We start from the raw sequence: 27,368 nt of genomic DNA, 5'->3' as shown, positions 1-27,368 counted from the left end.
CTACCAAGTTTCCTAGCATCCAAGAATAAATAGGATTCATAGAAGCCAGTGTTATGGGCATGTCATGGGTCAAGTCATTAAATATATCCACGCAGTTAAATAGCTGATGGCATTATTTTATCCACTTTCTCATTGCGTTTCGAGTGGAAGTTCAACTTTGGCACGGACGACAGATGGCGCTCTTAACCTTCTACCCCCAAAAATCGCAGTTGTCTGCTCGTTTTCCCCTTCCGCGTTTTTTCGCTATAAACTTATGATTTAACGAACTGTTAAGATAAAATTTCATATTTCCTTAGACAGATAAGCTTCTACTCCTTTCATCTTACTCCCAGTTAGATTTAACCTTGTTAAAACATAATCAGATGAATTTGAGTTATAATGTCTAGGAGTGATAGAGACATTTTTACCCATGTCTAGAGATGTTAAGCTTAAGCGAAATTGTTTTACGTTTGAATAAAAATACCGCTTCCAGTAGTGGGTTTATAGTACTCCTTGTTTGTGTAAGATTAGTGTAGCTGTAGAGCGTTGTTGCTGTTTAGTTTATACGCCCCCTAGGCCTATTTGTGAAAGACCTTTTTTTACGCACTTTTTACCTCTCCGTGTGACGTAGTCCAGGAGAGGTTCTGTAACGGCCGTGTCTGTGTGTGTGTGTGTGTGTCTGTGTGTCTGTCTGTCCGTTGTTACACCCACGTGACCGCGTTCGCAGTTTGCGTATCGGAGCAAACGTGTTCGCCATTTCCGAACTGCTTTCACAGTCACGGAAATGGCTCCTCTACTTGAGTTCTCACACCACCAATCTTCTGGTCTTTGTCCATACCACACGGACACTAGTCTGTTCTTACTGGCTGCTAATCACCACCATCTTCTGGTCTTCGTCCATTCCACGTGGACACCAGTCTGTACATACTGGCTTCTAATCACCACCATCTTCTGTTCTTTGTCAATTCCACATTGACACCCGTCTGCACTTACACTGCCTTCTAACACCACCATCCACTGGTCTTCCGTCTATTCCACATAGACACCAATCTGTATCATTGGCTTCTACTCCATTATCATCGTTTGGTTTTAGGATATACGCGGCGATCAGCTAGGGTTACGAGAAACGTCTAGCCTCCCTAAGGTAGGATCGCTACCAAAGGTTTTCGCATTTGCGGTTTTTCCTTACTATTATAATGGAAACGAATCGTATATATACCCTAAAATTTGAAGAAAGCGGGAAGAGGGGTACCCTTCACTTTAAACGTCAATATTAGCAAAGTTTGAGAAGATAATAAGTATAACTTTATTTTAAACGATTTAACTATTATTAATGTTAATTATTGAAGATTAAAATAATTAAAAATAATTATATTTATTTAAATATTAAAGATAAACCTCTCGTGCAAAGAGAGAGATTATCATTGCCTCCTATATCTACCAAGGCCCGTGCATGCGATATATTTCCTTCATTGCCTCCTATATCTATCAAGGCCCGTGCATTGTGATATATTTCATTCATTGCCTCCTATATCTATCATTGCGATATATTTTTCAAAACAACAACAAAAATGGGAAGCTCCTCTCAGAAACATAATAATTTCATTTCTCTGTATATGAAATGAAAATATGGATAATATTGCGCTCCTTTAATGGTATGAATCCTTGCCTGTCTATTAATATTTTACGTAGGAGTAATACGTTTTTAGCGAAGTTTAGAGAGGATAAACATAAGCGAGATTGTTTCGGAAAAAAAAATACTGCTTCCACTAATGGGTTTATACTCCTTGTTACTGTTGTATAGAGTAATCATGATAAAAGCTTAAAAAATTACGAGAGGACAGACCTTTTTTATCCTCTTGTTTTATTTTTAATAAGAATATAAAACATTTATTTTGTATCAAAAAATATTTTTTGCTGCTAAGATTGCTTTTAAAAAATCCAAACGGTTAGGCGTTGGTAAAAAAGACAAATGATATTTTTCAAATCTAATGAGATAACGCCTACCTAGTTGAAAATTGCCCTTTTTTTATCCGCGGGAGCCATTCTTAATGAGAATTTCGATGCTAGTAGGTTGTCAATTAAACTAGCGGTATATTATTGTTGTTGGAAATTGGATATTAAGTGGTTGTAAAGAGCCAGCAGGTTTTTGCCACTTCTTTTTGTGAGTATTTGATTTTTGTATGTAAAATGGAGGAAGATAATGTTGAGACTAAGGATGAAATGTGGAAGCGCAAAGCGCGGGAAAGGATGAGGGCAAAAAGGTCGACGTTTTCATTGGATACTTAAGGTTATATAATCTTCTCGACACGGAGAGGTAATATTTTGGTTTTCCCAACTTGTTACCTCTCCGTGTGACGTAGTCCAGGAGAGGTTCTGTAACGGCCGTGTCTGTGTGTGTGTGTGTGTGTGTCTGTGTGTCTGTCTGTCCGTTGTTACACCCACGTGACCGCGTTCGCAGTTTGCGTATCGGAGCAAACGTGTTCGCCATTTCCGAACTGCTTTCACAGTCACGGAAATGGCTCCTCTACTTGAGTTCTCACACCACCAATCTTCTGGTCTTTGTCCATACCACACGGACACTAGTCTGTTCTTACTGGCTGCTAATCACCACCATCTTCTGGTCTTCGTCCATTCCACGTGGACACCAGTCTGTACATACTGGCTTCTAATCACCACCATCTTCTGTTCTTTGTCAATTCCACATTGACACCCGTCTGCACTTACACTGCCTTCTAACACCACCATCCACTGGTCTTCCGTCTATTCCACATAGACACCAATCTGTATCATTGGCTTCTACTCCATTATCATCGTTTGGTTTTAGGATATACGCGGCGATCAGCTAGGGTTACGAGAAACGTCTAGCCTCCCTAAGGTAGGATCGCTACCAAAGGTTTTCGCATTTGCGGTTTTTCCTTACTATTATAATGGAAACGAATCGTATATATACCCCAAAATTTGAAGAAAGCGGGAAGAGGGGTACCCTTCACTTTAAACGTCAATATTAGCAAAGTTTGAGAAGATAATAAGTATAACTTTATTTTAAACGATTTAACTATTATTAATGTTAATTATTGAAGATTAAAATAATTAAAAATAATTATATTTATTTAAATATTAAAGATAAACCTCTCGTGCAAAGAGAGAGATTATCATTGCCTCCTATATCTACCAAGGCCCGTGCATGCGATATATTTCCTTCATTGCCTCCTATATCTATCAAGGCCCGTGCATTGTGATATATTTCATTCATTGCCTCCTATATCTATCATTGCGATATATTTTTCAAAACAACAACAAAAATGGGAAGCTCCTCTCAGAAACATAATAATTTCATTTCTCTGTATATGAAATGAAAATATGGATAATATTGCGCTCCTTTAATGGTATGAATCCTTGCCTGTCTATTAATATTTTACGTAGGAGTAATACGTTTTTAGCGAAGTTTAGAGAGGATAAACATAAGCGAGATTGTTTCGGAAAAAAAAATACTGCTTCCACTAATGGGTTTATACTCCTTGTTACTGTTGTATAGAGTAATCATGATAAAAGCTTAAAAAATTACGAGAGGACAGACCTTTTTTATCCTCTTGTTTTATTTTTAATAAGAATATAAAACATTTATTTTGTATCAAAAAATATTTTTTGCTGCTAAGATTGCTTTTAAAAAATCCAAACGGTTAGGCGTTGGTAAAAAAGACAAATGATATTTTTCAAATCTAATGAGATAACGCCCACCTAGTTGAAAATTGCCCTTATTTTATCCGCGGGAGCCATTCTTAATGAGAATTTCGATGCTAGTAGGTTGTCAATTAAACTAGCGGTATATTATTGTTGTTGGAAATTGGATATTAAGTGGTTGTAAAGAGCCAGCAGGTATTTGCCACTTCTTTTTGTGAGTATTTGATTTTTGTATGTAAAATGGAGGAAGATAATGTTGAGACTAAGGATGAAATGTGGAAGCGCAAAGCGCGGGAAAGGATGAGGGCAAAAAGGTCGACGTTTTCATTGGATACTTAAGGTTATATAATCTTCTCGACACGGAGAGGTAATATTTTGGTTTTCCCAACTTGTATCATTCTTTATTTGAAAAAAGTGTTGGCAATGTATATTTTTTAAATATGACGGAATTGCTGTTGGTATGATAGCGCCCTATTCGCGAAAAAAACCTTTTTTTAAACAGTTGATTCATTCTTTGATAGAATTTCGAAGGAAGAAGTTAAGTGTTAAATTTGCTCGATTAATTTTGTTCGGCAAATAATATAATTAAGCCTTACGTATTACTGAAGGAGATTGATTTTGCCAACCTGTGTGAGTATTTAAGGAGATTGATTTTGCCAACCTTTGTGAGTATTTAACTGATCAATAAGTAAATGGAGGAAGATAATAATTTAAGTAAAGAGGAAATCAGAAAACTAAAGGCAAGGGAAAGAATGAGGGCAAAAAGGTCAGATCCTGAATTTAGGAAACGAGAAAATGAAAGGAGAAGAGCGTTAGCCGCGGAAAAAAGGCTGTTTCTGGAACAGGTTCTAGCACGCAAAATGTTGGTCCTACCACGAGGCCAGTTGGCCATGATCGTACGAAAGATAATGCATTAAATAAATGTTCTATTGAAAGTACTGTAGGCGTAGGCATATCTATTAATAAGGAACCCAATAATGTACAAAATGTTAATGCTAATATTAGTGAAATCATCGAAAGCGATGAACAAGTACGAGCCTAGCTTATGTGTGATTGGGTTATGGCTTCCATGTTTTGGGGACATTTGCTTTTTGTGTGGCGATGTATGATTCAGCTTTGATATGGACAAATGTTACAAATCATACTGGTAGACTAAGAATACGGTTGAGGTATAGCAAGAGAGTAGAGTTTCCCCAGCAATTGAGAGATATTGAAAAGGCTTGAACAATTGACTATTTTAAAATTGAATTCCTGCACTTGGAAAGAATTAAAAAAAGCGATAGATGCATATATTTAGGTTGTTTAAGGGGTAGTGATAGTCATCTCCACTCGGAGAGGTAATATTTTGGCTTTCCCAACTTGTTTCATTTAGTTATTGTTTTAAAAAGATGCAGGAAGGCTAATTTGACTAATTAGTTTAAAATTCGAATTATTATCTAGTTGTCTCGGCAATGGCAATGGCACGCTGAAAACAACGGTTCTCGTCCGATCACAGAAGTTAAGCAGCGTCGAGCTTAGTCAGTACTTGGGAGGGAGACCACTAAGGAACACTGCGTGCCGTTGGCTTTTTCTCTTTTGTTTCCTCTTTTAAATTCCACCAGATATAATTTTTTCATTTAGTTATTGTTTTAAAAAGATGCAGGAAGGCTAATTTGTCTAATTAGTTTTAAACTCGAATTATTAACTAGTTCTCTCGGCAATGGCCATATCACGCTTAAAACAACGGTTCTCGTCCGATCACCGAAGTTAAGCAGCGTCGAGCGCAGTCAGTACTTGGGCGGGAGACCACTAAGGAACACTGCGTGCCGTTGGCTTTTTCTCTTTTGTTTCCTCTTTTAAATTCCACCAGATATAATTTTTTCATTTAGTTATTGTTTTAAAAAGATGCAGGAAGGCTAATTTGTCTAATTAGTTTTAAATTCGAATTATTAACTACTTCTCTCGGCAATGGCCATATCACGCTGAAATAAACGGTTCTCGTCCGATCACCGAAGTTAAGGAGCGTCGAGCGCAGTCAGTACTTGGGTGGAAGACCACTTAGGAACACTGCGTGCCGTTGACTATTTCACTTTTGTTTTCCTCTTTTAAAATCCACCAGATATGAAAAAAGGGAAATTTTTTCATTTCTTTATTGTTTTAAAAAGATGCAGGAAGGCTAATTTGTCTAATTAGTTTAAAATTCGAATTATTAACTAGTTCTCTCGGCAATGGCAATAGCACGCTGAAAAAAACGGTTCTCGTCCGATCACAGAAGTTAAGCAGCGTCGAGCGCAGTCAGTACTCGGGAGGGAGACCACTAAGGAACACTGCGTGCCGTTGGCTTTTTCTCTTTTGTTTCCTCTTTTAAATTCCACCAGATATTTTTTTCATTTAGTTATTGTTTTAAAAAGATGCAGGAAGGCTAATTTGTCTAATTAGTTTTAAATTCGAATTATTAACTAGTTCTCTCGGCAATGGCAATAGCACGCTGAAAAAAACGGTTCTCGTCCGATCACAGAAGTTAAGCAGCGTCGAGCGCAGTCAGTACTCGGGAGGGAGACCACTAAGGAACACTGCGTGCCGTTGGCTTTTTCTCTTTTGTTTCCTCTTTTAAATTCCACCAGATTTAATTTTTTCATTTAGTTATTGTTTTAAAAAGATGCAGGAAGGCTAATTTGTCTAATTAGTTTTAAACTCGAATTATTAACTAGTTCTCTCGGCAATGGCCATATCACGCTTAAAACAACGGTTCTCGTCCGATCACCGAAGTTAAGCAGCGTCGAGCCCAGTCAGTACTTGGGCGGGAGACCACTAAGGAACACTGCGTGCCGTTGGCTTTTTCTCTTTTGTTTCCTCTTTTAAATTCCACCAGATATAATTTTTTCATTTAGTTATTGTTTTAAAAAGATGCAGGAAGGCTAATTTGTCTAATTAGTTTAAAATTCGAATTATTAACTAGTTCTCTCGGCAATGGCAATAGCACCCTGAAAAAAACGGCTCTCGTCCGATCACAGAAGTTATGCAGCGTCGAGCGCAGTCAGTACTTGGGCGGGAGACCACTAAGGAACACTGCGTGCCGTTGGCTTTTTCTCTTTTGTTTCCTCTTTTAAATTCCACCAGATATAATTTTTTCATTTAGTTATTGTTTTAAAAAGATGCAGGAAGGCTAATTTGTCTAATTAGTTTTAAATTCGAATTATAAACTAGCACTCTCGGCAACTTCCATATCACACTGAAAACACCGGTTCTCGTCCTATCATCGAAGTTAAACAGCGTCGAGCGCAGTCAGTACTTGGGAGGAAGACCACTAAGGAACACCGAGTGCCGTTGGCTTTTTTACGTTTGTTTCCTCTTTTAAATTCCACCAGATAAGTAAAAAGCAAACATATTTTCTTTTTTAAAATTTTTAAAAGATGAAGGGTAATTTGTCTAATTAGTTTTAAATTCGAATTATTAATTAGTTCTCTCGGCAATGCAATATCACGCTGAAAACAACGGTTCTCGTCCGATCACAGACGTTAAGGAGCGTCGAGCGCAGTCAGTACTTGGGTGGAAGACCACTTAGGAACAATGCGTGCCGTTGACTATTTCACTTTTGTTTTCCTCTTTTAAAATCCACCAGATATGAAAAAAGGGAAATTTTTTCATTTCTTTATTGTTTTAAAAAGATGCAGGAAGGCTAATTTGTCTAATTAGTTTAAAATTCGAATTATTAACTAGTTCTCTCGGCAATGGCAATAGCACGCTGAAAAAAACGGTTCTCGTCCGATCACAGAAGTTAAGCAGCGTCGAGCGCAGTCAGTACTCGGGAGGGAGACCACTAAGGAACACTGCGTGCCGTTGGCTTTTTCTCTTTTGTTTCCTCTTTTAAATTCCACCAGATATTTTTTTCATTTAGTTATTGTTTTAAAAAGATGCAGGAAGGCTAATTTGTCTAATTAGATTTAAATTCGAATTATTAACTAGTTCTATCGGCAATGGCAATAGCACGCTGAAAAAAACGGTTCTCGTCCGATCACAGAAGTTAAGCAGCGTCGAGCGCAGTCAGTACTCGGGAGGGAGACCACTAAGGAACACTGCGTGCCGTTGGCTTTTTCTCTTTTGTTTCCTCTTTTAAATTCCACCAGATTTAATTTTTTCATTTAGTTATTGTTTTAAAAAGATGCAGGAAGGCTAATTTGTCTAATTAGTTTAAAATTCGAATTATTAACTAGTTCTCTCGGCAATGGCAATAGCACGCTGAAAAAAACGGTTCTCGTCCGATCACAGAAGTTAAGCAGCGTCGAGCGCAGTCAGTACTCGGGAGGGAGACCACTAAGGAACACTGCGTGCCGTTGGCTTTTTCTCTTTTGTTTCCTCTTTTAAATTCCACCAGATATTTTTTTCATTTAGTTATTGTTTTAAAAAGATGCAGGAAGGCTAATTTGTCTAATTAGTTTTAAATTCGAATTATTAACTAGTTCTCTCGGCAATGGCAATAGCACGCTGAAAAAAACGGTTCTCGTCCGATCACAGAAGTTAAGCAGCGTCGAGCGCAGTCAGTACTCGGGAGGGAGACCACTAAGGAACACTGCGTGCCGTTGGCTTTTTCTCTTTTGTTTCCTCTTTTAAATTCCACCAGATTTAATTTTTTCATTTAGTTATTGTTTTAAAAAGATGCAGGAAGGCTAATTTGTCTAATTAGTTTTAAACTCGAATTATTAACTAGTTCTCTCGGCAATGGCCATATCACGCTTAAAACAACGGTTCTCGTCCGATCACCGAAGTTAAGCAGCGTCGAGCCCAGTCAGTACTTGGGCGGGAGACCACTAAGGAACACTGCGTGCCGTTGGCTTTTTCTCTTTTGTTTCCTCTTTTAAATTCCACCAGATATAATTTTTTCATTTAGTTATTGTTTTAAAAAGATGCAGGAAGGCTAATTTGTCTAATTAGTTTAAAATTCGAATTATTAACTAGTTCTCTCGGCAATGGCAATAGCACCCTGAAAAAAACGGTTCTCGTCCGATCACAGAAGTTATGCAGCGTCGAGCGCAGTCAGTACTTGGGCGGGAGACCACTAAGGAACACTGCGTGCCGTTGGCTTTTTCTCTTTTGTTTCCTCTTTTAAATTCCACCAGATATAATTTTTTCATTTAGTTATTGTTTTAAAAAGATGCAGGAAGGCTAATTTGTCTAATTAGTTTTAAATTCGAATTATAAACTAGCACTCTCGGCAACTTCCATATCACACTGAAAACACCGGTTCTCGTCCTATCATCGAAGTTAAACAGCGTCGAGCGCAGTCAGTACTTGGGAGGAAGACCACTAAGGAACACCGAGTGCCGTTGGCTTTTTTACGTTTGTTTCCTCTTTTAAATTCCACCAGATAAGTAAAAAGCAAACATATTTTCTTTTTTAAAATTTTTAAAAGATGAAGGGTAATTTGTCTAATTAGTTTTAAATTCGAATTATTAATTAGTTCTCTCGGCAATGCAATATCACGCTGAAAACAACGGTTCTCGTCCGATCACAGACGTTAAGCAGCGTCAAGCGCAGTCAGTACTTGGGTGGGAGACCATTTAGGAACACTGCGTGCCGTTGACTATTTCACTTTTTTTTCCTCTTTTAAATTCCACTAGATATGAAAAAAGGGAAATTTTTTCATTTATTTATTGTTTTAAAAAGATGCAGGAAGGCTCATTTGTCTAATTAGTTTACAATTCGAATTATTATCTAGTTCTCTCGGCAATGGCAATAGCACGCTGAAAACACTGGTTCTTGTCCGATCACCGAAGTTAAGCAGCGTCGAGCGCAGTCAATACTTGGGTGGGAGACCACTTAGGAACACTGCGTGATGTTGACTATTTCACTTTTGTTTCCTCTTTTAAATTCCACCAGATTTGAAAAAAGGGAAATTTTTCATTTATTTATTGTTTTAAAAAGATGCAGGAAGGCTAATTTGTCAAATTAGTTTAAAATTCAAAAAAATTCAAAAAATTCAAATTCAAAAATGTTTATTTTTTACTTTTCATTACATTACAGTTTGCTACGGGGCTAAGTCACATTGTGACTTGTAAGCCCCGTGCCTATCTGCTTAATTTAATTTAACAATTTAATTTAATCAAATAAAAAATAGATTTAACAATGGTGTCTTATAATAATTCGTGTTAAAGATTCATGAAAAAAGATTTAATGAATATATGTTATATCCACTTAAAATTGAACAGTGGCATGGTATATTATAAAATATTTAACAATTGGTTATGCCAAAGGTGGCTTTATAAAAACAAATTAAATAAAAAAGTAAAGGTTTTATTATTTTTTTCTAATATTAGTGATTTTATAGTCTTTTTAAATCTAGTTAAAGTCGGTTTTGCTTGAATTTCAGGTGATATTGTGTTATATAATTTTATTCCCGTATAAAAGATAGACGTGAATTTTTTTGAGGTGTTACATTTAGGTAAATCTAATAGCTCTAGTGATCTAGTATGTCTATTTTTCTGCTTCTGTTTTAGTAGGCTATTTTCCCGCCTAATGTTTGTGTATATGAAACATAAGCTATTATACTGTATACTCTCTTGTATGTTTAAAATTTTTGCCCTAGTAAAATACTCTTGGGTATGGTCTCTAAATGACAAATTATAAATTGATCTAATTGCCCTTTTTTGTAGGATATGTATCCTATTTTTATTAGCTTTTGTTGTGTTGCCCCAGAATTGTATTCCATAAGAGAACACCGAATTAAATAATGCGTGGTATATTTCAATTAGGATATTTCTGGGTACCATTTTTCTACAATGGTAAAGCAATCCATTCACTCGGGCTAATTTTGAGCTGGTTATATTGACATGACTGTCCCAGGTTAGGTGTTTATCAAAGTATAGGCCTAGATATTTGTATTTATCTACTATTTTAATTTTTTCCTTATTAAGTTCGATACCATTTAGTACCCTACTGACATCTCTACCCCTATTATGGAATATAATGCCTTCCGTATTCCGAAATTCGAATTATTAACTAGTTCTCTCGGCAACTGCCATATGACGCTGAAAACACTGGTTCTCGTCCGAACACCGAAGTTAAGCAGCGTCGAGCGCAGTCAGCACTTGGGTGGGAGACCACTTAGGAACACTGCGTGCCGTTGACTATTTCACTTTTGTTTCCTCTTTTAAATTCCACCAGATATGAAAAAAGGGAATTTTTTTCATTAAGTTTTTGTTTTAAAAAGATGCAGGAAGGCTAATTTGTCTTATTAGTTTAAAATTCGAATTATTAAAGAGTTCTCTCGGCAACGGCCATATGACGCTGAAAACACCGGTTCTCGTCCGATCACCGAAGTTAAGCAGCGTCGAGAGAAGTCAGTACTTGGGTGGAAGACCACTTAGGAACATTGCGTGCCGTTGGCTTTTTCACTTTTGTTTTCCACTTTTAAATTCCACCAGATACGAAAAAAGGGAATTTTTTTCATTTAGTTATTTTTTTTAAAAAGATGCAGGAAGGCTAATTTGTACAATTAGTTTTAAATTCAAATAATTAACATCTTCTCTCGGCAACGGCCATATCACGTTGAAAACACCGGTTCTCGTCCGATCACCGAAGTTAAGCAGCGTCGAGCGCAGTCAGTACTTGGGAGGGAGACCTCTAAGGGGCACTGCATACCGTTGGCTTTTTCTCTTTTGTTTCCTCTTTTATATTCCACCAGATATGAAAAAAGCGAACATGTTTTCTTTTTGTTATTCTTTTAAGATGATGCAGGAAGGCTAATTTGTTTAATTAGTTTTAAATTCGAATTATTATCTAGTTGTCTCGGCAATGGCAATGGCACGCTGAAAACAACGGTTCTCGTCCGATCACAGAAGTTAAGCAGCGTCGAGCTTAGTCAGTACTTGGGAGGGAGACCACTAAGGAACACTGCGTGCCGTTGGCTTTTTCTCTTTTGTTTCCTCTTTTAAATTCCACCAGATATAATTTTTTCATTTAGTAATTGTTTTAAAAAGATGCAGGAAGGCTAATTTGTCTAATTAGTTTTAAACTCGAATTATTAACTAGTTCTCTCGGCAATGGCCATATCACGCTTAAAACAACGGTTCTCGTCCGATCACCGAAGTTAAGCAGCGTCGAGCGCAGTCAGTACTTGGGCGGGAGACCACTAAGGAACACTGCGTGCCGTTGGCTTTTTCTCTTTTGTTTCCTCTTTTAAATTCCACCAGATATAATTTTTTCATTTAGTTATTGTTTTAAAAAGATGCAGGAAGGCTAATTTGTCTAATTAGTTTTAAATTCGAATTATTAACTACTTCTCTCGGCAATGGCCATATCACGCTGAAAACAACGGTTCTCGTCCGATCACCGAAGTTAAGGAGCGTCGAGCGCAGTCAGTACTTGGGTGGAAGACCACTTAGGAACACTGCGTGCCGTTGACTATTTCACTTTTGTTTTCCTCTTTTAAAATCCACCAGATATGAAAAAAGGGAAATTTTTTCATTTCTTTATTGTTTTAAAAAGATGCAGGAAGGCTAATTTGTCTAATTAGTTTAAAATTCGAATTATTAACTAGTTCTCTCGGCAATGGCAATAGCACGCTGAAAAAAACGGTTCTCGTCCGATCACAGAAGTTAAGCAGCGTCGAGCGCAGTCAGTACTCGGGAGGGAGACCACTAAGGAACACTGCGTGCCGTTGGCATTTTCTCTTTTGTTTCCTCTTTTAAATTCCACCAGATATATTTTTTTCATTTAGTTATTGTTTTAAAAAGATGCAGGAAGGCTAATTTGTCTAATTAGTTTTAAATTCGAATTATTAACTAGTTCTCTCGGCAATGGCAATAGCACGCTGAAAAAAACGGTTCTCGTCCGATCACAGAAGTTAAGCAGCGTCGAGCGCAGTCAGTACTCGGGAGGGAGACCACTAAGGAACACTGCGTGCCGTTGGCTTTTTCTCTTTTGTTTCCTCTTTTAAATTCCACCAGATTTAATTTTTTCATTTAGTTATTGTTTTAAAAAGATGCAGGAAGGCTAATTTGTCTAATTAGTTTTAAACTCGAATTATTAACTAGTTCTCTCGGCAATGGCCATATCACGCTTAAAACAACGGTTCTCGTCCGATCACCGAAGTTAAGCAGCGTCGAGCCCAGTCAGTACTTGGGCGGGAGACCACTAAGGAACACTGCGTGCCGTTGGCTTTTTCTCTTTTGTTTCCTCTTTTAAATTCCACCAGATATAATTTTTTCATTTAGTTATTGTTTTAAAAAGATGCAGGAAGGCTAATTTGACTAATTAGTTTAAAATTCGAATTATTGTCTAGTTGTCTCGGCAATGGCAATGGCACGCTGAAAACAACGGTTCTGTCCGATCACAGAGGTTAAGCAGCGTCGAGCTTAGTCAGTACTTGGGAGGGAGACCACTAAGGAACACTGCGTGCCGTTGGCTTTTTCTCTTTTGTTTCCTCTTTTAAATTCCACCAGATATAATTTTTTCATTTAGTTATTGTTTTAAAAAGATGCAGGAAGGCTAATTTGTCTAATTAGTTTTAAACTCGAATTATTAACTAGTTCTCTCGGCAATGGCCATATCACGCTTAAAACAACGGTTCTCGTCCGATCACCGAAGTTAAGCAGCGTCGAGCGCAGTCAGTACTTGGGCGGGAGACCACTAAGGAACACTGCGTGCCGTTGGCTTTTTCTCATTTGTTTCCTCTTTTAAATTCCACCAGATATAATTTTTTCATTTAGTTATTGTTTTAAAAAGATGCAGGAAGGCTAATTTGTCTAATTAGTTTTAAATTCGAATTATTAACTACTTCTCTCGGCAATGGCCATATCACGCTGAAAACAACGGTTCTCGTCCGATAACCGAAGTTAAGGAGCGTCGAGCGCAGTCAGTACTTGGGTGGAAGACCACTTAGGAACACTGCGTGCCGTTGACTATTTCACTTTTGTTTTCCTCTTTTAAAATCCACCAGATATGAAAAAAGGGAAATTTTTTCATTTCTTTATTGTTTTAAAAAGATGCAGGAAGGCTAATTTGTCTAATTAGTTTTAAACTCGAATTATTAACTAGTTTTCTCGGCAATGGCCATATCACGCTTAAAACAACGGTTCTCGTCCGATCACCGAAGTTAAGCAGCGTCGAGCGCAGTCAGTACTTGGGAGGGAGACCACTAAGGAACACTGCGTGCCGTTGGCTCTTTCTCTTTTGTTTCCTCTTTTAAATTCCACCAGATATAATTTTTTCATTTAGTTATTGTTTTAAAAAGATGCAGGAAGGCTAATTTGTCTAATTAGTTTCAAATTCGAATTATTAACTACTTCTCTCGGCAATGGCCATATCACGCTGAAAACAACGGTTCTCGTCCGATCATCGAAGTTAAGCAGCGTCGAGCGCAGTCAGTACTTGGGAGGGAGACGACTAAGGAACACTGCGTGCCGTTGGCTTTTCTCTTTTGTTTCCTCTTTTAAATTCCACCAGATATAATTTTTTCATTAAGTTATTATTTTAAAAAGATGCAGGAAGGCTAATTTGTCTAATTAGTTTTAAATTCGAATTATTAACTAGTTCTCTCGGCAATGGCCATATCACGCTGAAAACAACGGTTCTCGTCCGATCATCGAATTAAGCAGCGTCGAGCGCAGTCAGTACTTGGGCGGGAGACCAAAACTGCGTGCCGTTGGCTTTTTCACTTTTGTTTTCCACTTTTAAATTCCACCAGATATGAAAAAAGGGAATTTTTTTCATTTATTTATTGTTTTAAAAAGATGCAGGAAGGCTTATTTGTCTAATTAGTTTAAAATTCGAATTATTAACTAGTTCTCTCGGCAATGGCAATAGCACGCTGAAAAAAACGGTTCTCGTCCGATCACAGAAGTTAAGCAGCGTCGAGCGCAGTCAGTACTCGGGAGGGAGACCACTAAGGAACACTGCGTGCCGTTGGCTTTTTCTCTTTTGTTTCCTCTTTTAAATTCCACAAGATATAATTTTTTCATTTAGTTATTGTTTTAAAAAGATGCAGGAAGGCTAATTTGTCTAATTAGTTTTAAACTCGAATTATTAACTAGTTCTCTCGGCAATGGCCATATCACGCTTAAAACAACGGTTCTCGTCCGATCACCGAAGTTAAGCAGCGTCGAGCCCAGTCAGTACTTGGGCGGGAGACCACTAAGGAACACTGCGTGCCGTTGGCTTTTTCTCTTTTGTTTCCTCTTTTAAATTCCACCAGATATAATTTTTTCATTTAGTTATTGTTTTAAAAAGATGCAGGAAGGCTAATTTGACTAATTAGTTTAAAATTCGAATTATTACCTAGTTGTCTCGGCAATGGCAATGGCACGCTGAAAACAACGGTTCTCGTCCGATCACCGAAGTTAAGCAGCGTCGAGCGCAGTCAGTACTTGGGCGGGAGACCACTAAGGAACACTGCGTGCCGTTGGCTTTTTCTCTTTTGTTTCCTCTTTTAAATTCCACCAGATATAATTTTTTCATTTAGTTATTGTTTTAAAAAGATGCAGGAAGGCTAATTTGTCTAATTAGTTTTAAATTCGAATTATTAACTACTTCTCTCGGCAATGGCCATATCACGCTGAAAACAACGGTTCTCGTCCGATCACCGAAGTTAAGGACCGTCGAGCGCAGTCAGTACTTGGGTGGGAGACCACTTAGGAACACTGCGTGCCGTTGATTATATCACTTTTGTTTTCCTCTTTTAAAATCCACCAGATATGAAAAAAGGGAAATTTTTTCATTTATTTATTGTTTTAAAAAGATGCAGGAAGGCTAATTTGTCTAATTAGTTTTAAACTCGAATTATTAACTAGTTCTCTCGGCAATGGCCATATCACGCTTAAAACAACGGTTCTCGTCCGATCACCGAAGTTAAGCAGCGTCGAGCGCAGTCAGTACTTGGGAGGGAGACGACTAAGGAACACTGCGTGCCGTTGGCTTTTCTCTTTTGTTTCCTCTTTTAAATTCCACCAGATATAATTTTTTCATTTAGTTATTATTTTAAAAAGATGCAGGAAGGCTAATTTGTCTAATTAGTTTTAAATTCGAATTATTAACTAGTTCTCTCGGCAATGGCCATATCACGCTGAAAACAACGGTTCTCGTCCGATCATCGAATTAAGCAGCGTCGAGCGCAGTCAGTACTTGGGCGGGAGACCAAAACTGCGTGCCGTTGGCTTTTTCACTTTTGTTTTCCACTTTTAAATTCCACCAGATATGAAAAAAGGGAATTTTTTTCATTTATTTATTGTTTTAAAAAGATGCAGGAAGGCTAATTTGTCTAATTAGTTTAAAATTCGAATTATTAACTAGTTCTCTCGGCAATGGCAATAGCACGCTGAAAAAAACGGTTCTCGTCCGATCACAGAAGTTAAGCAGCGTCGAGCGCAGTCAGTACTCGGGAGGGAGACCACTAAGGAACACTGCGTGCCGTTGGCTTTTTCTCTTTTGTTTCCTCTTTTAAATTCCACAAGATATAATTTTTTCATTTAGTTATTGTTTTAAAAAGATGCAGGAAGGCTAATTTGTCTAATTAGTTTTAAACTCGAATTATTAACTAGTTCTCTCGGCAATGGCCATATCACGCTTAAAACAACGGTTCTCGTCCGATCACCGAAGTTAAGCAGCGTCGAGCCCAGTCAGTACTTGGGCGGGAGACCACTAAGGAACACTGCGTGCCGTTGGCTTTTTCTCTTTTGTTTCCTCTTTTAAATTCCACCAGATATAATTTTTTCATTTAGTTATTGTTTTAAAAAGATGCAGGAAGGCTAATTTGACTAATTAGTTTAAAATTCGAATTATTACCTAGTTGTCTCGGCAATGGCAATGGCACGCTGAAAACAACGGTTCTCGTCCGATCACCGAAGTTAAGCAGCGTCGAGCGCAGTCAGTACTTGGGCGGGAGACCACTAAGGAACACTGCGTGCCGTTGGCTTTTTCTCTTTTGTTTCCTCTTTTAAATTCCACCACATATAATTTTTTCATTTAGTTATTGTTTTAAAAAGATGCAGGAAGGCTAATTTGTCTAATTAGTTTTAAATTCGAATTATTAACTACTTCTCTCGGCAATGGCCATATCACGCTGAAAACAACGGTTCTCGTCCGATCACCGAAGTTAAGGAGCGTCGAGCGCAGTCAGTACTTGGGTGGGAGACCACTTAGGAAAACTGCGTGCCGTTGACTATATCACTTTTGTTTTCCTCTTTTAAAATCCACCAGATATGAAAAAAGGGAAATTTTTTCATTTATTTATTGTTTTAAAAAGATGCAGGAAGGCTAATTTGTCTAATTAGTTTTAAACTCGAATTATTAACTAGTTCTCTCGGCAATGGCCATATCACGCTTAAAACAACGGTTCTCGTCCGATCACCGAAGTTAAGCAGCGTCGAGCGCAGTCAGTACTTGGGAGGGAGACCACTAAGGAACACTGCGTGCCGTTGGCTCTTTCTCTTTTGTTTCCTCTTTTAAATTCCACCAGATATAATTTTTTCATTTAGTTATTGTTTTAAAAAGATGCAGGAAGGCTAATTTGTCTAATTAGTTTTAAATTCGAATTATTAACTACTTCACTCGGCAATGGCCATATCACGCTGAAAACAACGGTTCTCGTCCGATCACCGAAATTAAGCAGCGTCGAGCGCAGTCAGTACTTGGGTGGGAGACCACTTAGGAACACTGCGTGCCGTTGACTATTTCACTTTTGTTTTCCTCTTTTAAAATCCACCAGATATGAAAAAAGGGACATTTTTTCATTTATTTATTGTTTTAAAAAGATGCAGGAAGGCTAATTTGTCTAATTAGTTTTAAATTCGAATTATTAACTAGTTTTCTCGGCAACGGCCATATGACGCTGAAAACACTGGTTCTCGTCCGATCACCGAAGTTAAGCAGCGTCGAGCGCAGTCAGTACTTGGGTGGGAGACCACTTAGGAACACTGCGTGCCGTTGACTATTTCACTTTTGTTTCCTATTTTAAATTTCACCAGATTTGAAAAAAGGGAAATTTTTTCATTAAGTTATTTATTTAAAAAGATGCAGGAAGGCTAATTTGTCTAATTAGTTTTAAATTCGAATTATTAACTAGTTCTTTCGGCAATGGCCATATCACGCTGAAAACAACGGTTCTCGTCCGATCACCGAAGTTAAGCAGCGTCGAGCGCAGTCAGTACTTAAGCGGGAGACCAAAACTGCGTGCAGTTGTCTTTTTCACTTTTGTTTTCCACTTTTAAATTCCACCAGATATGAAAAAAGGGAATTTTTTCATTTATTTATTCTTTTAAAAAGATGCAGGTAGGCTAATTTGTCTAATTAGTTTAAAATTCGAATTATTAACTAGTTCTCTCGGCAATGGCCATATCACGCTTAAAACAACGGTTCTCGTCCGATCACCGAAGTTAAGCAGCGTCGAGCCCAGTCAGTACTTGGGCGGGAGACCACTAAGGAACACTGCGTGCCGTTGGCTTTTTCTCTTTTGTTTCCTCTTTTAAATTCCACCAGATATAATTTTTTCATTTAGTTATTGTTTTAAAAAGATGCAGGAAGGCTAATTTGACTAATTAGTTTAAAATTCGAATTATTACCTAGTTGTCTCGGCAATGGCAATGGCACGCTGAAAACAACGGTTCTCGTCCGATCACCGAAGTTAAGCAGCGTCGAGCGCAGTCAGTACTTGGGCGGGAGACCACTAAGCAACACTGCGTGCCGTTGGCTTTTTCTCTTTTGTTTCCTCTTTTAAATTCCACCAGATAAGTAAAAAGCAAACATATTTTCTTTTTTAAAATTTTTAAAAGATGAAGGGTAATTTGTCTAATTAGTTTTAAATTCGAATTATTAATTAGTTCTCTCGGCAATGCAATATCACGCTGAAAACAACGGTTCTCGTCCGATCACAGACGTTAAGCAGCGTCGAGAGAAGTCAGTTCTTGGGTGGGAGACCACTTAGGAACACTGCGTGATGTTGACTATTTCACTTTTGTTTTCCACTTTTAAATTCCACCAGATACGAAAAAAGGGAATTTTTTCATTTAGTTATTTTTTTTAAAAAGATGCAGGAAGGCTAATTTGTACAATTAGTTTTAAATTCAAATAATTAACATCTTCTCTCGGCAACGGCCATATCACGCTGAAAACACCGGTTCTCGTCCGATCACCGAAGTTAAGCAGCGTCGAGCGCAGTCAGTACTTGGGAGGGAGACCTCTAAGGGGCACTGCATACCGTTGGCTTTTTCTCTTTTGTTTCCTCTTTTATATTCCACCAGATATGAAAAAAGCGAACATGTTTTCTTTTTGTTATTCTTTTAAGATGATGCAGGAAGGCTAATTTGTTTAATTAGTTTTAAATTCGAATTATTAACTAGTTCTCTCGGCAACGGCAATATCACGCTGAAAGCTACGGTTCTCGTCCGATCACTGAAGTTAAGCAGCCTTGAGCGCAGTCAGTACTTGGGAGGGAGATTACCTAGGAACACTGCGTACCGTTGGCTTTTCACTTTTGTTTCCTATTTTAAATTCCACCAGATAAGAAAAAAGCAAACATATTTTCTTTTTTTATTGTTTTAAAATGATGAAGGTTAATTTGTCCCATTTGCTTTAAATTCGAATTATAAACTAGCACTCTCGGCAACTTCCATATCACGCTGAAAACACCGGTTCTCGTCCGATCACCGAATTTAAGCAGTGTCGAGCGCAGTCAGTACTTGGGAGGGAGACAACTTAGGAACACCGCGTGCCGTTGGAATTTTCACTTTTGTTTTCCACTTTTAAATTCCACCAGATATGAAAAAAGGAAAATTTTTCATTTAGTTATTTTTAAAAAAAATGCAGGAAGGGTAATTTGTCTAATTAGTTTAAAATTCGAATTATTAACTATTTCTCTCGGCAACGCCCATATGACGCTTAAAACACTGATTGTCGTCCGATCACCGAAGTTAAGCAGCGTCGAGCGCAGTCAGTACTTGGGTGGGAGACCACTTAGGAACACTGCGTGCCGTTGACTATTTCACTTTTGTTTCCTCTTTTAAATTCCACCAGATATGAAAAAAGGGAAATGTTTTCATTTAGTTATTTTTTAAAAAGATGCAGGAAGGGTAATTTGACTAATTAGTTTTAACAGGAGCAGATGACAAAGGAGTCTCGGACGCTAGCTTCCACAATATAGAGGGCAATGGGACCCGCGTACGTCACAGCTGTAGCGGTATCGTTTCCCATAGAGGCGCTATCAGACATTATAGCAGACGATGCTTTTGGTGGATTATATCTGGCACCAAAGTCAGCTGGGAATTTTTTTTTAATAACGGACTAACGGTGGCTACTGAGGTTCGTCTTACCCGATTGCGACATAAATATACACAATATAATTACTTTATTCAAACAGCTGTAATCGTTGACTATTTTACTTTTGTTTCCTCTTTTAAATTCCACCAGGTATGAAAAAAGGGAAATTTTATCATTAAGTTGTTGTTTTAAAAAGATGCAGGAAGGCTAATTTGTCTAATTAGTTTTAAATTCGAATTATTATCAAGTTCTCTCGGCATTGGCCATATCACGCTGAAAACAACGGTTCTCGTCCCATCACCGAAGTTAAGCAGCGTCGAGCGCAATCAGTACTTGGGAGGGAGACCACCACTGCGTGCCGTTGGTTTTTTCACTTTTCTTTTCCACTTTTAAATTCCACCAGAAATGAAAAAAGGGAAATTTTTTCATTTAGTTATTTTTTTAAAAAGATGCAGGAAGGCTAATTTGTCCAATTAGTTTTAAATTCGAAATATTAACTAGTTCACTCGGCAGCGGCCATATCACGCTGAAAACACTGGTTCTTGTCCGATCACCGAAGTTAAGCAGCGTCGAGCGCAGTCAATACTTGGGTGGGAGACCACTTAGGAACACTGCGTGATGTTGACTATTTCACTTTTGTTTCCTCTTTTAAATTCCACCAGATTTGAAAAAAGGGAAATTTTTCATTTATTTATTGTTTTAAAAAGATGCAGGAAGGCTAATTTGTCAAATTAGTTTAAAATTCGAATTATTAACTAGTTCTCTCGGCAACTGCCATATGACGCTGAAAACACTGGTTCTCGTCCGAACACCGAAGTTAAGCAGCGTCGAGCGCAGTCAGCACTTGGGTGGGAGACCACTTAGGAACACTGCGTGCCGTTGACTATTTCACTTTTGTTTCCTCTTTTAAATTCCACCAGATATGAAAAAAGGGAATTTTTTTCATTAAGTTTTTGTTTTAAAAAGATGCAGGAAGGCTAATTTGTCTTATTAGTTTAAAATTCGAATTATTAAAGAGTTCTCTCGGCAACGGCCATATGACGCTGAAAACACCGGTTCTCGTCCGATCAACGAAGTTAAGCAGCGTCGAGAGAAGTCAGTACTTGGGTGGAAGACCACTTAGGAACATTGCGTGCCGTTGGCTTTTTCACTTTTGTTTTCCACTTTTAAATTCCACCAGATACGAAAAAAGGGAATTTTTTTCATTTAGTTATTTTTTTTAAAAAGATGCAGGAAGGCTAATTTGTACAATTAGTTTTAAATTCAAATAATTAACATCTTCTCTCGGCAACGGCCATATCACGCTGAAAACACCGGTTCTCGTCCGATCACCGAAGTTAAGCAGCGTCGAGCGCAGTCAGTACTTGGGAGGGAGACCTCTAAGGGGCACTGCATACCGTTGGCTTTTTCTCTTTTGTTTCCTCTTTTATATTCCACCAGATATGAAAAAAGCGAACATGTTTTCTTTTTGTTATTCTTTTAAGATGATGCAGGAAGGCTAATTTGTTTAATTAGTTTTAAATTCGAATTATTAACTAGTTCTCTCGGCAACGGCAATATCACGCTGAAAGCTACGGTTCTCGTCCGATCACTGAAGTTAAGCAGCCTTGAGCGCAGTCAGTACTTGGGAGGGAGATTACCTAGGAACACTGCGTACCGTTGGCTTTTCACTTTTGTTTCCTATTTTAAATTCCACCAGATAAGAAAAAAGCAAACATATTTTCTTTTTTTATTGTTTTAAAATGATGAAGGTTAATTTGTCCCATTTGCTTTAAATTCGAATTATAAACTAGCACTCTCGGCAACTTCCATATCACGCTGAAAACACCGGTTCTCGTCCGATCACCGAATTTAAGCAGCGTCGAGCGCAGTCAGTACTTGGGAGGGAGACAACTTAGGAACACCGCGTGCCGTTGGAATTTTCACTTTTGTTTTCCACTTTTAAATTCCACCAGATATGAAAAAAGGAAAATTTTTCATTTACTTATTTTTAAAAAAAAATGCAGGAAGGGTAATTTGTCTAATTAGTTTAAAATTCGAATTATTAACTATTTCTCTCGGCAACGCCCATATGACGCTTAAAACACTGATTGTCGTCCGATCACCGAAGTTAAGCAGCGTCGAGCGCAGTCAGTACTTGGGTGGGAGACCACTTAGGAACACTGCGTGCCGTTGACTATTTCACTTTTGTTTCCTCTTTTAAATTCCACCAGATATGAAAAAAGGGAAATGTTTTCATTTAGTTATTTTTTAAAAGATGCAGGAAGGGTAATTTGACTAATTAGTTTTAACAGGAGCAGATGACAAAGGAGTCTCGGACGCTAGCTTCCACAATATAGAGGGCAATGGGACCCGCGTACGTCACAGCTGTAGCGGTATCGTTTCCCATAGAGGCGCTATCAGACATTATAGCAGACGATGCTTTTGGTGGATTATATCTGGCACCAAAGTCAGCTGGGAATTTTTTTTTAATAACGGACTAACGGTGGCTACTGAGGTTCGTCTTACCCGATTGCGACATAAATATACACAATATAATTACTTTATTCAAACAGCTGTAATCGTTGACTATTTTACTTTTGTTTCCTCTTTTAAATTCCACCAGGTATGAAAAAAGGGAAATTTTATCATTAAGTTGTTGTTTTAAAAAGATGCAGGAAGGCTAATTTGTCTAATTAGTTTTAAATTCGAATTATTATCAAGTTCTCTCGGCATTGGCCATATCACGCTGAAAACAACGGTTCTCGTCCCATCACCGAAGTTAAGCAGCGTCGAGCGCAGTCAGTACTTGGGAGGGAGACCACCACTGCGTGCCGTTGGCTTTTACACTTTTCTTTTCCACTTTTAAATTCCACCAGAAATGAAAAAAGGGAAATTTTTTCATTTAGTTATTTTTTTAAAAAGATGCAGGAAGGCTAATTTGTCCAATTAGTTTTAAATTCGAAATATTAACTAGTTCACTCGGCAGCGGCCATATCACGCTGAAAGCACTGGTTCTTGTCCGATCACCGAAGTTAAGCAGCGTCGAGCGCAGTCAATACTTGGGTGGGAGACCACTTAGGAACACTGCGTGATGTTGACTATTTCACTTTTGTTTCCTCTTTTAAATTCCACCAGATTTGAAAAAAGGGAAATTTTTCATTTATTTATTGTTTTAAAAAGATGCAGGAAGGCTAATTTGTCAAATTAGTTTAAAATTCGAATTATTAACTAGTTCTCTCGGCAACTGCCATATGACGCTGAAAACACTGGTTCTCGTCCGAACACCGAAGTTAAGCAGCGTCGAGCGCAGTCAGCACTTGGGTGGGAGACCACTTAGGAACACTGCGTGCCGTTGACTATTTCACTTTTGTTTCCTCTTTTAAATTCCACCAGATATGAAAAAAGGGAATTTTTTTCATTAAGTTTTTGTTTTAAAAAGATGCAGGAAGGCTAATTTGTCTTATTAGTTTAAAATTCGAATTATTAAAGAGTTCTCTCGGCAACGGCCATATGACGCTGAAAACACCGGTTCTCGTCCGATCAACGAAGTTAAGCAGCGTCGAGAGAAGTCAGTACTTGGGTGGAAGACCACTTAGGAACATTGCGTGCCGTTGGCTTTTTCACTTTTGTTTTCCACTTTTAAATTCCACCAGATACGAAAAAAGGGAATTTTTTTCATTTAGTTATTTTTTTTAAAAAGATGCAGGAAGGCTAATTTGTACAATTAGTTTTAAATTCAAATAATTAACATCTTCTCTCGGCAACGGCCATATCACGCTGAAAACACCGGTTCTCGTCCGATCACCGAAGTTAAGCAGCGTCGAGCGCAGTCAGTACTTGGGAGGGAGACCACTTAGGAACACTGCGTGCTGTTTGGTTTTTCACTTTTGTTTTCCTCTTTTAAATTCCACCAGGTATGAAAAAACGGAAATTTTTTCATTAAGTTTTTGTTTTAAAAAGATGCAGGAAGGCTAATTTTTCTAATTAGTTTAAAATTCAAATTATTAACTAGTTCTCTCGGCAACGGCCATATGACGCTGAAAACACTGGTTCTCGTCTGATCACCGAAGTTAAGCAGCGTCGTGCGCAGTCAGTAATTGGGTGGGAGACCATTTAGGAACACTGCCTAACGTTGACTATTTCACTTTTGTTTCCTCTCTTAAATTCCACCAGATATGAAAAAAGGGAAATTTTTTCATTTAGTTATTTTTTTAAAAAGATGCAGGAAGGCTAATTTGTCCAATTAGTTTTAAATTCGAAATATTGCCTAGTTCTCTCGGCAGCGGCCATATCACGCTGAAAACACTGGTTCTTGTCCGATCACCGAAGTTAAGCAGCGTCGAGCGCAGTCAGTACTTGGGTGGGAGACCACTTAGGAACACTGCGTGACGTTGACTATCTCACTTTCGTTTCCTCTTTTAAATTCCACCAGATATGAAAAAAGGGAAATGTTTTCATTAAGTTATTGTTTTAAAAAGATGCAGGAAGGCTAATCTGTCAAATTAGTTTTAAATTCGAATTATTAAATAATTCTCTCGGCAATGGCAATATCACGCTGAAAACAACGGTTCTCGTCCGATCACAGAAGTTAAGCAGCTTCGATCGCAGTTAGTACTTGAGAGGGAGACCACTTAGGAACACTGCGTGCCGTTGACAATTTCACTTTTGTTTCCTCTTTTAAATTCCACCAGATATGAAAAAAGGGAAATTTTTTCATTTATTTATTGTTTTAAAAAGATGCAGGAAGGCTAATTTGTCAAATTAGTTTAAAATTCGAATTATTAACTAGTTCTCTCGGCAACTGCCATATGACGCTGAAAACACTGGTTCTCCTCCGAACACCGAAGTTAAGCAGCGTCGAGCGCAGTCAGTCCTTGGGTGGGAGACCACTTAGGAACACAGCGTGCCGTTGACTATTTCACTTTTGTTTCCTCTTTTAAATTCCACCAGATATGAAAAAAGGGAACTTTTTTCATTAAGTTTTTGTTTTAAAAAGATGCAGGAAGGCTAATTTGTCTAATTAGTTTTAAATTCGAATTATTAACTAGTTCTCTCGGCAACGGCCATATCACGCTGAAAACACCGGTTCTCGTCCGATCACCGAAGTTAAGCACCGTCGAGCGCAGTCAGTACTTGGGAGGGAGACCACTTAGGAACACTGCGTGCTGTTTGGTTTTTCACTTTTGTTTTCCTCTTTTAAATTCCACCAGGTATGAAAAAAGGGAAATTTTTTCATTAAGTTTTGTTTTAAAAAGATGCTGGAAGGGTAATTTTTCTAATTAGTTTAAAATTCGAATTATTAACTAGTTCTCTCGGCAACGGCCATATGACGCTGAAAACACTGGTTCACGTCTGATCACCGAAGTTAAGCAGCGTCGAGCGCAGTCAGTAATTGGGTGGGAGACCACTTAGGAACACTGCGTAACGTTGACTATTTCACTTTTGTTTCCTCTTTTAAATTCCACCAGGTATGAAAAAAGGGAAATTTTTTCATTAAGTTTTTGTTTTAAAAAGATGCAGGAAGGCTAATTTTTCTAATTAGTTTAAAATTCGAATTATTAACTAGTTCTCTCGGCAACGGCCATATGACGCTGAAAACACTGGTTCACGTCTGATCACCGAAGTTAAGCAGCGTCGAGCGCAGTCAGTACTTGGGAGGGAGACCACCACTGCGTGCCGTTGGCTTTTTCACTTTTGTTTTCCTTTTTTAAGTTCCACCAGATATGAAAAAAGGGAAATTTTTTCATTTAGTTTTTTTTTTAAAAAGATGCAGGAAGGCTTATTTGTCCAATTAGTTTTAAATTCGAAATATTATCTAGTTCTCTCGGCAGCGGCCATATCACGCTGAAAACACTGGTTCTTGTCCGATCACCGAAGTTAAGCAGCGTCGAGCGCAGTCAGTACTTGGGTGGGAGACCGCTTAGGAACACTGCGTGACGTTGACTATTTCACTTTTGTTTCCTCTTTTAAATTCCACCAGATATGAAAAAAGGGAAATGTTTTCATTAAGTTATGGTTTTAAAAAGATGCAGGAAGGCTAATCTGTGAAATTAGTTTTAAATTCGAATTATTAAATAATTCTCTCGGCAATGGCAATATCACGCTGAAAACAACGGTTCTCGTCCGATCACAGAAGTTAAGCAGCGTCGATCGCAGTTAGTACTTGGGTGGGAGACCACTTAGGAACATTGCGTGCCGTTGACTATTTCACTTTTGTTTCCTCTTTTAAATTCCACCAGATGTGAAGAAAGGGAAATTTTTTAATTAAGTTATTGTTTTAAAAAGATGCAGAAAGGGGAATTTGTCTAATTAGTTTTAAATTCGAATTATTAACTAGTTCTCTCGGCAAAGGCCATATAACGCTGAAAACAACGGTTCTCGTGCGATCACCGAATTTAAGCAGCGTCGAGCGCAGTCAGTACTTGGGAGGGAGACCACTTAGGAACACTCGTGCCGTTGGCTTTTTCACTTTTGTTTCCCCTTTTAAATTCCACCAGATATGAAAAAAGCAAACATATTTTCTTTTTTCATTGTTTTAAAAAGATGATGGTTAATTTACTTATTTGTTTTAAATTCGAATTATAAACTATTACTCTCGTTAACACCGGTTCTCGTTCTATCACCGAAGTTAAGCAGCGTCGAGCGCAGTCAGTACTTGGGAGGGAGACCACTAAGGAACACTGCGTGTTGTTGGCTTTTTCTCTTTTGTTTCCTCTTTTAAATTCCACCAGATTTAATTTTTTCATTTAGTTATTGTTTTAAAAAGATGCAGGAAGGCTAATTTGTCCAATTAGTTTTAAATTCGAATTATTAACTACTTCTCTTGGCAACGGCCATATCACGCTGAAAACACCGGTTATTGTCCGATCACCGTAGTTAAGCAGCGTCGAGCGCAGTCAGTACTTGGGAGGGAGACCTCTAAGGGGCACTGCATACTGTTGGCTTTTTCTCTTTTGTTTCCTCTTTTATATTCCACCAGATATGAAAAAAGCGAACATGTTTTCTTTTTGTTATTCTTTTAAGAAGATGCAGGAAGGCTAATTTGTTTAATTAGTTTTAAATTCGAATTATTAACTAGTTCTCTCGGCAACGGCAATATCACGCTGAAAGCTACGGTTCTCGTCCGATCACTGAAGTTAAGCAGCCTTGAGCGCAGTCAGAACTTGGGAGGGAGATTACCTAGGAACACTGCGTACCGTTGGCTTTTCACTTTTGTTTCCTATTTTAAATTCCACCAGATAAGAAAAAAGCAAACATATTTTCTTTTTTTATTGTTTTAAAATGATGAAGGTTAATTTGTCCCATTTGTTTTAAATTCGAATTTTAAACTAGCACTCTCGGCAACTTCCATATCACGCTGAAAACACCGGTTCTCGTCCGATCACCGAATTTAAGCAGCGTCGAGCGCAGTCAGTACTTGGGAGGGAGACCACTTAGGAACACCGCGTGCCGTTGGCATTTTCACTTTTGTTTTCCACTTTTAAATTCCACCAGATATG

General features: G+C 38.0%; 64 pseudogenes; all 64 read left to right on the top strand.

Annotated features, from left to right (window-relative positions):
• The first annotated feature begins 5,110 nt into the window (after nucleotides 1-5,110).
• Nucleotides 5,111-5,229, top strand: LOC149704317 (5S ribosomal RNA; annotated as a pseudogene).
• Nucleotides 5,230-5,358: 129 nt separating this feature from the next.
• Nucleotides 5,359-5,477, top strand: LOC149704316 (5S ribosomal RNA; annotated as a pseudogene).
• Nucleotides 5,478-5,606: 129 nt separating this feature from the next.
• LOC149704315 (5S ribosomal RNA) lies at nucleotides 5,607-5,725 on the top strand (annotated as a pseudogene).
• Nucleotides 5,726-5,866: 141 nt separating this feature from the next.
• Nucleotides 5,867-5,985, top strand: LOC149704314 (5S ribosomal RNA; annotated as a pseudogene).
• A 127-nt stretch (nucleotides 5,986-6,112) lies between these two features.
• Nucleotides 6,113-6,231, top strand: LOC149704313 (5S ribosomal RNA; annotated as a pseudogene).
• A 129-nt stretch (nucleotides 6,232-6,360) lies between these two features.
• On the top strand, nucleotides 6,361-6,479 carry LOC149704312 (5S ribosomal RNA; annotated as a pseudogene).
• An 890-nt stretch (nucleotides 6,480-7,369) lies between these two features.
• On the top strand, nucleotides 7,370-7,488 carry LOC149704311 (5S ribosomal RNA; annotated as a pseudogene).
• A 127-nt stretch (nucleotides 7,489-7,615) lies between these two features.
• LOC149704310 (5S ribosomal RNA) lies at nucleotides 7,616-7,734 on the top strand (annotated as a pseudogene).
• Nucleotides 7,735-7,863: 129 nt separating this feature from the next.
• Nucleotides 7,864-7,982, top strand: LOC149704309 (5S ribosomal RNA; annotated as a pseudogene).
• A 127-nt stretch (nucleotides 7,983-8,109) lies between these two features.
• Nucleotides 8,110-8,228, top strand: LOC149704308 (5S ribosomal RNA; annotated as a pseudogene).
• A 129-nt stretch (nucleotides 8,229-8,357) lies between these two features.
• Nucleotides 8,358-8,476, top strand: LOC149704307 (5S ribosomal RNA; annotated as a pseudogene).
• Nucleotides 8,477-9,107: 631 nt separating this feature from the next.
• On the top strand, nucleotides 9,108-9,225 carry LOC149704306 (5S ribosomal RNA; annotated as a pseudogene).
• A 140-nt stretch (nucleotides 9,226-9,365) lies between these two features.
• LOC149704305 (5S ribosomal RNA) lies at nucleotides 9,366-9,484 on the top strand (annotated as a pseudogene).
• A 1,165-nt stretch (nucleotides 9,485-10,649) lies between these two features.
• LOC149704304 (5S ribosomal RNA) lies at nucleotides 10,650-10,768 on the top strand (annotated as a pseudogene).
• Nucleotides 10,769-10,908: 140 nt separating this feature from the next.
• LOC149704303 (5S ribosomal RNA) lies at nucleotides 10,909-11,027 on the top strand (annotated as a pseudogene).
• A 142-nt stretch (nucleotides 11,028-11,169) lies between these two features.
• Nucleotides 11,170-11,288, top strand: LOC149704302 (5S ribosomal RNA; annotated as a pseudogene).
• Nucleotides 11,289-11,429: 141 nt separating this feature from the next.
• LOC149704301 (5S ribosomal RNA) lies at nucleotides 11,430-11,548 on the top strand (annotated as a pseudogene).
• Nucleotides 11,549-11,677: 129 nt separating this feature from the next.
• LOC149704300 (5S ribosomal RNA) lies at nucleotides 11,678-11,796 on the top strand (annotated as a pseudogene).
• Nucleotides 11,797-11,925: 129 nt separating this feature from the next.
• Nucleotides 11,926-12,044, top strand: LOC149704299 (5S ribosomal RNA; annotated as a pseudogene).
• A 141-nt stretch (nucleotides 12,045-12,185) lies between these two features.
• On the top strand, nucleotides 12,186-12,304 carry LOC149704298 (5S ribosomal RNA; annotated as a pseudogene).
• A 129-nt stretch (nucleotides 12,305-12,433) lies between these two features.
• Nucleotides 12,434-12,552, top strand: LOC149704297 (5S ribosomal RNA; annotated as a pseudogene).
• A 129-nt stretch (nucleotides 12,553-12,681) lies between these two features.
• Nucleotides 12,682-12,800, top strand: LOC149704296 (5S ribosomal RNA; annotated as a pseudogene).
• A 376-nt stretch (nucleotides 12,801-13,176) lies between these two features.
• LOC149704295 (5S ribosomal RNA) lies at nucleotides 13,177-13,295 on the top strand (annotated as a pseudogene).
• A 129-nt stretch (nucleotides 13,296-13,424) lies between these two features.
• Nucleotides 13,425-13,543, top strand: LOC149704294 (5S ribosomal RNA; annotated as a pseudogene).
• Nucleotides 13,544-13,684: 141 nt separating this feature from the next.
• On the top strand, nucleotides 13,685-13,803 carry LOC149704293 (5S ribosomal RNA; annotated as a pseudogene).
• A 129-nt stretch (nucleotides 13,804-13,932) lies between these two features.
• LOC149704292 (5S ribosomal RNA) lies at nucleotides 13,933-14,051 on the top strand (annotated as a pseudogene).
• Nucleotides 14,052-14,431: 380 nt separating this feature from the next.
• LOC149704291 (5S ribosomal RNA) lies at nucleotides 14,432-14,550 on the top strand (annotated as a pseudogene).
• Nucleotides 14,551-14,679: 129 nt separating this feature from the next.
• Nucleotides 14,680-14,798, top strand: LOC149704290 (5S ribosomal RNA; annotated as a pseudogene).
• A 129-nt stretch (nucleotides 14,799-14,927) lies between these two features.
• On the top strand, nucleotides 14,928-15,046 carry LOC149704289 (5S ribosomal RNA; annotated as a pseudogene).
• A 129-nt stretch (nucleotides 15,047-15,175) lies between these two features.
• On the top strand, nucleotides 15,176-15,294 carry LOC149704288 (5S ribosomal RNA; annotated as a pseudogene).
• A 141-nt stretch (nucleotides 15,295-15,435) lies between these two features.
• Nucleotides 15,436-15,554, top strand: LOC149704287 (5S ribosomal RNA; annotated as a pseudogene).
• Nucleotides 15,555-15,934: 380 nt separating this feature from the next.
• LOC149704286 (5S ribosomal RNA) lies at nucleotides 15,935-16,053 on the top strand (annotated as a pseudogene).
• Nucleotides 16,054-16,182: 129 nt separating this feature from the next.
• Nucleotides 16,183-16,301, top strand: LOC149704285 (5S ribosomal RNA; annotated as a pseudogene).
• A 129-nt stretch (nucleotides 16,302-16,430) lies between these two features.
• Nucleotides 16,431-16,549, top strand: LOC149704284 (5S ribosomal RNA; annotated as a pseudogene).
• A 129-nt stretch (nucleotides 16,550-16,678) lies between these two features.
• On the top strand, nucleotides 16,679-16,797 carry LOC149704283 (5S ribosomal RNA; annotated as a pseudogene).
• A 141-nt stretch (nucleotides 16,798-16,938) lies between these two features.
• Nucleotides 16,939-17,057, top strand: LOC149704282 (5S ribosomal RNA; annotated as a pseudogene).
• Nucleotides 17,058-17,186: 129 nt separating this feature from the next.
• LOC149704281 (5S ribosomal RNA) lies at nucleotides 17,187-17,305 on the top strand (annotated as a pseudogene).
• A 141-nt stretch (nucleotides 17,306-17,446) lies between these two features.
• Nucleotides 17,447-17,565, top strand: LOC149704280 (5S ribosomal RNA; annotated as a pseudogene).
• A 140-nt stretch (nucleotides 17,566-17,705) lies between these two features.
• Nucleotides 17,706-17,817, top strand: LOC149704279 (5S ribosomal RNA; annotated as a pseudogene).
• Nucleotides 17,818-17,957: 140 nt separating this feature from the next.
• Nucleotides 17,958-18,076, top strand: LOC149704278 (5S ribosomal RNA; annotated as a pseudogene).
• A 129-nt stretch (nucleotides 18,077-18,205) lies between these two features.
• LOC149704277 (5S ribosomal RNA) lies at nucleotides 18,206-18,324 on the top strand (annotated as a pseudogene).
• A 394-nt stretch (nucleotides 18,325-18,718) lies between these two features.
• On the top strand, nucleotides 18,719-18,837 carry LOC149704276 (5S ribosomal RNA; annotated as a pseudogene).
• Nucleotides 18,838-18,978: 141 nt separating this feature from the next.
• Nucleotides 18,979-19,097, top strand: LOC149704275 (5S ribosomal RNA; annotated as a pseudogene).
• A 393-nt stretch (nucleotides 19,098-19,490) lies between these two features.
• On the top strand, nucleotides 19,491-19,609 carry LOC149704274 (5S ribosomal RNA; annotated as a pseudogene).
• Nucleotides 19,610-20,395: 786 nt separating this feature from the next.
• On the top strand, nucleotides 20,396-20,514 carry LOC149704273 (5S ribosomal RNA; annotated as a pseudogene).
• A 139-nt stretch (nucleotides 20,515-20,653) lies between these two features.
• LOC149704272 (5S ribosomal RNA) lies at nucleotides 20,654-20,772 on the top strand (annotated as a pseudogene).
• A 140-nt stretch (nucleotides 20,773-20,912) lies between these two features.
• LOC149704271 (5S ribosomal RNA) lies at nucleotides 20,913-21,031 on the top strand (annotated as a pseudogene).
• A 142-nt stretch (nucleotides 21,032-21,173) lies between these two features.
• Nucleotides 21,174-21,292, top strand: LOC149704270 (5S ribosomal RNA; annotated as a pseudogene).
• A 141-nt stretch (nucleotides 21,293-21,433) lies between these two features.
• On the top strand, nucleotides 21,434-21,552 carry LOC149704269 (5S ribosomal RNA; annotated as a pseudogene).
• A 394-nt stretch (nucleotides 21,553-21,946) lies between these two features.
• LOC149704268 (5S ribosomal RNA) lies at nucleotides 21,947-22,065 on the top strand (annotated as a pseudogene).
• A 785-nt stretch (nucleotides 22,066-22,850) lies between these two features.
• Nucleotides 22,851-22,969, top strand: LOC149704267 (5S ribosomal RNA; annotated as a pseudogene).
• Nucleotides 22,970-23,108: 139 nt separating this feature from the next.
• LOC149704266 (5S ribosomal RNA) lies at nucleotides 23,109-23,227 on the top strand (annotated as a pseudogene).
• A 140-nt stretch (nucleotides 23,228-23,367) lies between these two features.
• Nucleotides 23,368-23,486, top strand: LOC149704265 (5S ribosomal RNA; annotated as a pseudogene).
• Nucleotides 23,487-23,628: 142 nt separating this feature from the next.
• Nucleotides 23,629-23,747, top strand: LOC149704264 (5S ribosomal RNA; annotated as a pseudogene).
• A 400-nt stretch (nucleotides 23,748-24,147) lies between these two features.
• On the top strand, nucleotides 24,148-24,266 carry LOC149704263 (5S ribosomal RNA; annotated as a pseudogene).
• A 140-nt stretch (nucleotides 24,267-24,406) lies between these two features.
• LOC149704262 (5S ribosomal RNA) lies at nucleotides 24,407-24,525 on the top strand (annotated as a pseudogene).
• Nucleotides 24,526-24,665: 140 nt separating this feature from the next.
• Nucleotides 24,666-24,784, top strand: LOC149704261 (5S ribosomal RNA; annotated as a pseudogene).
• Nucleotides 24,785-24,924: 140 nt separating this feature from the next.
• Nucleotides 24,925-25,043, top strand: LOC149704260 (5S ribosomal RNA; annotated as a pseudogene).
• A 140-nt stretch (nucleotides 25,044-25,183) lies between these two features.
• LOC149704259 (5S ribosomal RNA) lies at nucleotides 25,184-25,302 on the top strand (annotated as a pseudogene).
• Nucleotides 25,303-25,695: 393 nt separating this feature from the next.
• LOC149704258 (5S ribosomal RNA) lies at nucleotides 25,696-25,814 on the top strand (annotated as a pseudogene).
• Nucleotides 25,815-25,954: 140 nt separating this feature from the next.
• LOC149704257 (5S ribosomal RNA) lies at nucleotides 25,955-26,073 on the top strand (annotated as a pseudogene).
• A 140-nt stretch (nucleotides 26,074-26,213) lies between these two features.
• Nucleotides 26,214-26,331, top strand: LOC149704256 (5S ribosomal RNA; annotated as a pseudogene).
• A 363-nt stretch (nucleotides 26,332-26,694) lies between these two features.
• LOC149704255 (5S ribosomal RNA) lies at nucleotides 26,695-26,813 on the top strand (annotated as a pseudogene).
• Nucleotides 26,814-27,208: 395 nt separating this feature from the next.
• Nucleotides 27,209-27,327, top strand: LOC149704254 (5S ribosomal RNA; annotated as a pseudogene).
• Nucleotides 27,328-27,368: the final 41 nt, after the last annotated feature.

Source organism: Phalangium opilio, unplaced genomic scaffold (assembly GCF_054372755.1).
Source record: "Phalangium opilio isolate 3A_F unplaced genomic scaffold, DU_Popi_V2 ptg000017l_1, whole genome shotgun sequence".
Lineage (NCBI taxonomy): Eukaryota > Metazoa > Arthropoda > Arachnida > Opiliones > Phalangiidae > Phalangium > Phalangium opilio.
Note: the sequence above shows the minus strand (reverse complement) of the source record. Positions and strands in the feature narration are given on the sequence as shown.